Here is a 6,006-nt window from a genome sequence, read left to right as displayed (position 1 = left end):
AAAAAAATGTATAAATATTTGGTTTGCCTTCTAACCGGTGGGGAAGAGAGTTTCTCTAAAAAATATAATGAAAAATGAAAAAAAAAAACGTTTTTATACTAAATCTCTACGAAATCACAGATGGAATACACAAAATCGCAGATGGAAATGTGAAATCGCAGATGGACTTAATCCATCTGCGATTTTAAGGGCTAATTTTTGGCTATTTTCCCCAAAATAATTAGTATATTTGGCTAAATTTGCAATTTTCTCATGAATTAATACAGAATTTTATTACAAAATTGATTGTTGAAGGGTAACGATAAAACATAGTTAATCAAAGATTTATTTACTTTTAATTTGTATTGGAACTAAGAGATTGTCAAAAATAATTTTCCAAACTTGTAATTAGTGTACGACTATGTTGCAAATGTTTTTAATGCTGATGATAGTGTAAGTGAACACAAAGTAGAAGGGTATGTTTGAAGCATAAAGAAAAAAAAAAATTGAAAAAAGGTATATGTTGAGAGTGGGATTTGAACCCACGCCCTTTCGGACCAGAACCTTAATCTGGCGCCTTAGACCAACTCGGCCATCTCAACTTTTGTTCGGTCTAATAGACTTTCTCATAATAATTATAATGTATTATTCTTAAGGAAAAATGATACTTTATTACAGCAATATGTGTATACATATATACACATTTAACCCATACAACTATAATAATATTTAAAGATGTATACAATATAACGTTAAGATTTGCAAAACTAAAATGTAAGCTACGCCAATAACCATGTGCTACATGATACAAATATACAAGTAGACGATTTGGATTTGCTTACATTAGTAACTCATCCTTAGCAAACCATTTTGGAATTGATTTGGCATTTCGGTGCCAAATATGTACAATCATGAGGACAAGAGTGGGCCTTGGCCATCCATATAAAATTAAGGTTATATATATATATATATATATATATATATATATATATATATATATATATATATATATATATATATATATATATATATATATATAGATAGATAGATAGAGAGAGAGAGAGAGAGAGAGAGAAAAAAAACTAGGTTCAAATGTGGATTGACATCTATTGTGCGGACGTATGGACAATGCTATTCTGTGAGAATGACAAAGAAAATATGTTGTTTGATAATGTGAATACATTCAATCTTACATAACTATTGTCATTATCACACATTCTCATTAATTAAACCGTCTATAAAATTACTAATAATGAAAATGAGTGGAAAACGATGTGTGAGAACAAAAATGAATAAGAATTACTAAGAATGCATGAAAATGACAATAGTTATGTGACGTTGAACGCATTCACATTACTAAACAACCTATTCTCTTAGTAATTCTTATAGAATAGCATTGTCCATACGTCCGTACAATAGTTGTTCATCCACATTATAATCTAGCCTTATATATATATATATATATATATATATATATATATATATATATATATATATATATATTAAATAAAATGAATTAGGATTTTGATATGACCTATTTCATTTAAAACTTGAAATTAATAGAAAAGTATACATTGTTATCTATGTTTATTATGATGGGTTTTGGTCATAAGACATCCTATGTGCTCATACAAACCCTAATGCTTGGATCTAGGTTTCTCTATTGTACATGCTTTGAATCCAAGACTATAAACCCTAATTCTAGCATATGGAAATCAATATTAACATATAATTAGGTTTAAGATATTACCTTGATTGTTATGTAGCAATAACAATCCCAATTCCTCCTTTGAATTGACTTTGGAAGGCTTAGAGTCACAAGTGTCACTCCTCTAATGGTTCACAAACACCATAAGCAAGAGGATGAAGAGGAGAGAGGATGGAGGCTGCCCAAAACGTGTTCTAACCCTAGAAAAGAAGTTCCCCCACGTTTTTGAGCCTTAAGGGTTCTATATATAGTGAGGCTATTAGGGTTATCTAACAAGGAAACCCTAATTTGGTTGCTTAAGCCCTAAGCAACCCATAGACTCCTTTAATCAAGCCCATGGACGATTTCCTTATGGGTTTCCCCATAGAATTCGTCTACCTCTTGATTTAAGACAATCCATGGCCCAAATTGCAATTATCTTATAATTACAATTTCAGTCCCTTAAGTTTAATTAATCTCTTTTAGTCACAAACTAATTACCAATTAATTATTGACTAATATTAATTAAACAATATGATTTCTCCTTTAATATATTATTCCCATAATATATTAATAAATCATATTTAATCCTTTCTCTCCATAATTCATCCTATCAAGTTGCTTTGGTGAAGGCAACCCAAAAGGACCATGCACCATCGGGTCAAGTACATACCAAAATAGTTGTGGACTTAGACACTAATCCAACAGTCTCCCACTTGGATAAGTCTAACAACTATTCTGCGTATGACTTCAAATCCTGATCTGCAATCGTAGCTTTCCAAAGCCGCTGTCAACTCTGATCCTATCAGATACGCATGTCCTTAGATAAGGGATCATATATTCCTCCATTCTAGATATCATATGAGATATGATTTCAAATCATTCTCTTTGTACTACTTCTCGATTTCTGATTTATGACGACAGACTAATTGAACAAATCAAATTAGCCCTAGCCCAGCCGAGCATTTATGTTTGTCATCACTAAACCATCGAGGGGCCCAAAGATATCGCTTTTATCCTACTTTGGATAAAAGGAACGGATAAACTTTGATACAATGTTTGCTTGTACTCACGTACCGAATCACACACAACAATATGTTTTATAACACCAAGCTACTGGTGCGTTTACATATTATCAATGTGCAACCGATTTGCAAGATACAACTCACACATCTCGGTTTCAAGAATATAAGATGTTATCGTCTCACCAATCACTCGTGATACAATCCATGGAGTGATTCAAGTGAGTGTGAGTTTAATCCAATGCTCAAATCATATTCATAAGCACTCATGAACGTTGTAACAAACATTTGCTTATGTCTAATACTCTTTTAGACAATCCACACACCAATTCACGACAGTCTTCATTCATATCTACTTCCAACATATGAATGACTGTGGCCCGTTCGAATAATTCGATTATTCTTAATAAACTCAATTATTCTGGAATTCAAAACATGCAAAGTGAAACACAAGAATAATACTAATCCCATATGGCCTCAAACCTTTGAGTATAAATAAAACGCCTTTTATTTATCACCATATTGATTACTCATTATTTGTCGTTTCGGGTAATCAACTCCTTACTTGAATTAAAACACTTGTCCCATGCTCCTAGCATGCACACAATGTTTACCTATGGTTCTTAGTTTGTGAAATAGATCACATTGAACACATTTCCAATCCTTCTCATTTCACAACTCCAAATCCGTTTTTCATAAGTTAAAGAATATCAAATTCTTGTTACTTATAGAATATGCTAGATTCTAACATTCCATGCAACTATCCTTTCGTAATGTCACTGCACCAAAGTCACAAAGACCATTACCAATGATATTACAAAGTCTTCTATCGGAGATTGTTACAAGACAATTCCTTAGATATGATGTCTCTCACTCAAAGTACATTCCTTGAACATCCTTTTGCATAGAAGTTTCTAATCTAGTCATAGATTTCTCAATATTCAATTCCCAATATTATGACAACTCATTCTTAATAGAATCTTATCTATTCGTAATGATGTCGATACGGTCCATCCAATATGGAAACATTTCCATATTTTCCAATACTATACTTCCAACTACTCACAAGCGACCAATCCTCGTCGAACTATGGGTTGTCCTTTGATAGTTGTTTAATTGTTTTAGTCTAAACCGATTCTAGTCCTTTTTCCCTCTAAATGTGCTCGACATTTGGAAAATTTTAGAATGGTCAAACATTAAGGCATTTGCAATCGATCCTATACCCGAAGCGTATGGGACACGACGCATAATGCTTTATTTGCTATGTTCTCAAAATTCGAATTGTGAAGAGGGATGCCGTAATCATAATCGAAATTTTAAGAACACACTTTGTACCTTTGACTAAATTTTATTAACATTTCTCAACCTAAACCTTTAGATTTGAAATGAAGCATAATATTCTCTCCCTTAATTATAGCAAAACAACTCTTCAACTATTGCGACTTTGCAAAGTATAACTCTTGTTTTCTATAATTAATATTGCTAACCTTGCAATACTTTCCTTAATAATCATACAATCATAACTTTTATGCTTCCACTATCTTGATGATTATTATAAAACATAACACTTATGCTCCCACTAGCTTCGACATGTATTCATAAACATCTTAACTTTCAGAAAAACAATGCTTATTGAATTTCTTAAGTTCATGTTTCTAATACTTAGTGCTTTGATAATCTTTTATCAAGGTTTCTTGAACTTATACACATTTGCCTTCGATAGTCCATATGTGTGTCTAAACAATTAAGACTAATTGCCAAACCTCACAATTCAAATTATGGAAAGGGATGTCGTAAGCATAATTGAATTCGAGAATGCAATTTTACAATCACTATCTTCTTAAAATCTGTCTTAGTGAAAGCATTTCCTCACAATCATTTTCATGAAGGAGGAAATCTTATGACACTTAGATTTAAATAGTGTATTTGTTCCTATCCATGTGAATTTGTCAAAACCAAAGTTTACGACAAATTCAAACTCTTATGGATCGAACTTTCTTGATCTCGATTTCTTGCCTTTATGGTAGCACAGCTGCCCACCATGTCTTCCGAGTAGTTAAGCAGCTCACCCTTTCCTATCAATGTACCTTTCATTGATTAAGGTGTTTTGCCTTTTATGCGTTCAAAATGAGAACTCATAGAACTCACATGCATAATTAACTCGATTGGATTGGCACAGAATCAAAATAATGTCAACACGATAGGTTGTAAACCTCAACTCGTGTGCTAGTGATGATCGATAAGTTTTATTTGATTTGTTCTTGAAACCTTTCAAGACCATTAAGACTCCCAATGACTCCTTGACATATAAGATTCTCTTGTCAAAAACCATTTCTTGACAAACAAATATTCAAGAGTTAGTGTAGCTTTTATGAAAACACTTCATAAATTGGTCCTAGTTGGTCTTTGTCTTATCCAAGACATCACAACTTTCCACATTTAATGAAAGTTACAAACCTTCTTAATACCTTTCACTTAATGTCACAATCTTAACTTTAAGACTTGTTATTGGAACGAAGTATGATTGACTTATTGATTTAACCATTTCTTCAATTCTTGATTCCTCTTCTTAAACATACAATTGTACTAAGACTCACTTAGAGGATCAATTGAGATGTGGTTCTTAATCATTAAGACCTATCATAAAACATAAAAGGTACTCTCCCTTCTTCTTAGAATGGAGAAACTTTTATCTTTCTGCCTACTTGATTCTTCTTATTCGTTCTGCTATTGATCTAAACCCTTTAATCAATTCAGAATTACACTTAATCTTGTAAGTATAATCATATTTACTAAGCCTTTAGTAAATCATGACGAATATCTGTGTTACTCTTATGGTGGACTTGATCAATACACAACTTTGTATACTCGATCTCCTAGTCCTTCACTTGACTCTTTGTCAACAAATTAGTCTAATTTCCAAATACGAAATTTCTCATTCATCGTGCAATCAAGTTGCATGATTCCAAGTTTCTGTCCAATTGAAACTTGGGCGATGAGAAACTCTCCCTATTTGGTAAATTCTCAACTTTCCATAAATAACACAATAAGAACCAAATCCATTATTGCTAATAATAGAAACATTTTAGCATCAATTTTTCATACACGCCATTGCAAGGATAAATAAATAAACTAAAATCAAAATTTATTTTATTGCGGAAAAATTTGTCCTTACAATGCAATTCTTTGAAAAACTATGCTAATACATCTTTCTTAGCAATCTAATTCTAACTCTAAGTAGTAGCTCAAGAATCTAATCTTCGAGAAATGCGATCGAAATCCATTTCTTCACGGATAGATTTTGCTCACTTCTTCCCT

At 32.1% G+C, this 6,006-nt stretch overlaps 1 non-coding gene across 1 annotated transcript; it reads right to left on the bottom strand.

Annotated features, from left to right (window-relative positions):
* Positions 1–500: 500 nt before the first annotated feature.
* On the bottom strand, positions 501–581 carry TRNAL-AAG (transfer RNA leucine (anticodon AAG)). Its single transcript has one exon. It is a non-coding gene; the product is annotated as a tRNA-Leu (tRNA).
* Positions 582–6,006: the final 5,425 nt, after the last annotated feature.

This window comes from Lactuca sativa, chromosome 8 (assembly GCF_002870075.4).
Source record: "Lactuca sativa cultivar Salinas chromosome 8, Lsat_Salinas_v11, whole genome shotgun sequence".
In the NCBI taxonomy this organism is placed as follows: Eukaryota; Viridiplantae; Streptophyta; class Magnoliopsida; order Asterales; family Asteraceae; genus Lactuca; species Lactuca sativa.
The sequence above is the reverse complement of the archived record's forward strand: the minus strand, read 5'-3'. Positions and strand labels throughout refer to the sequence as shown.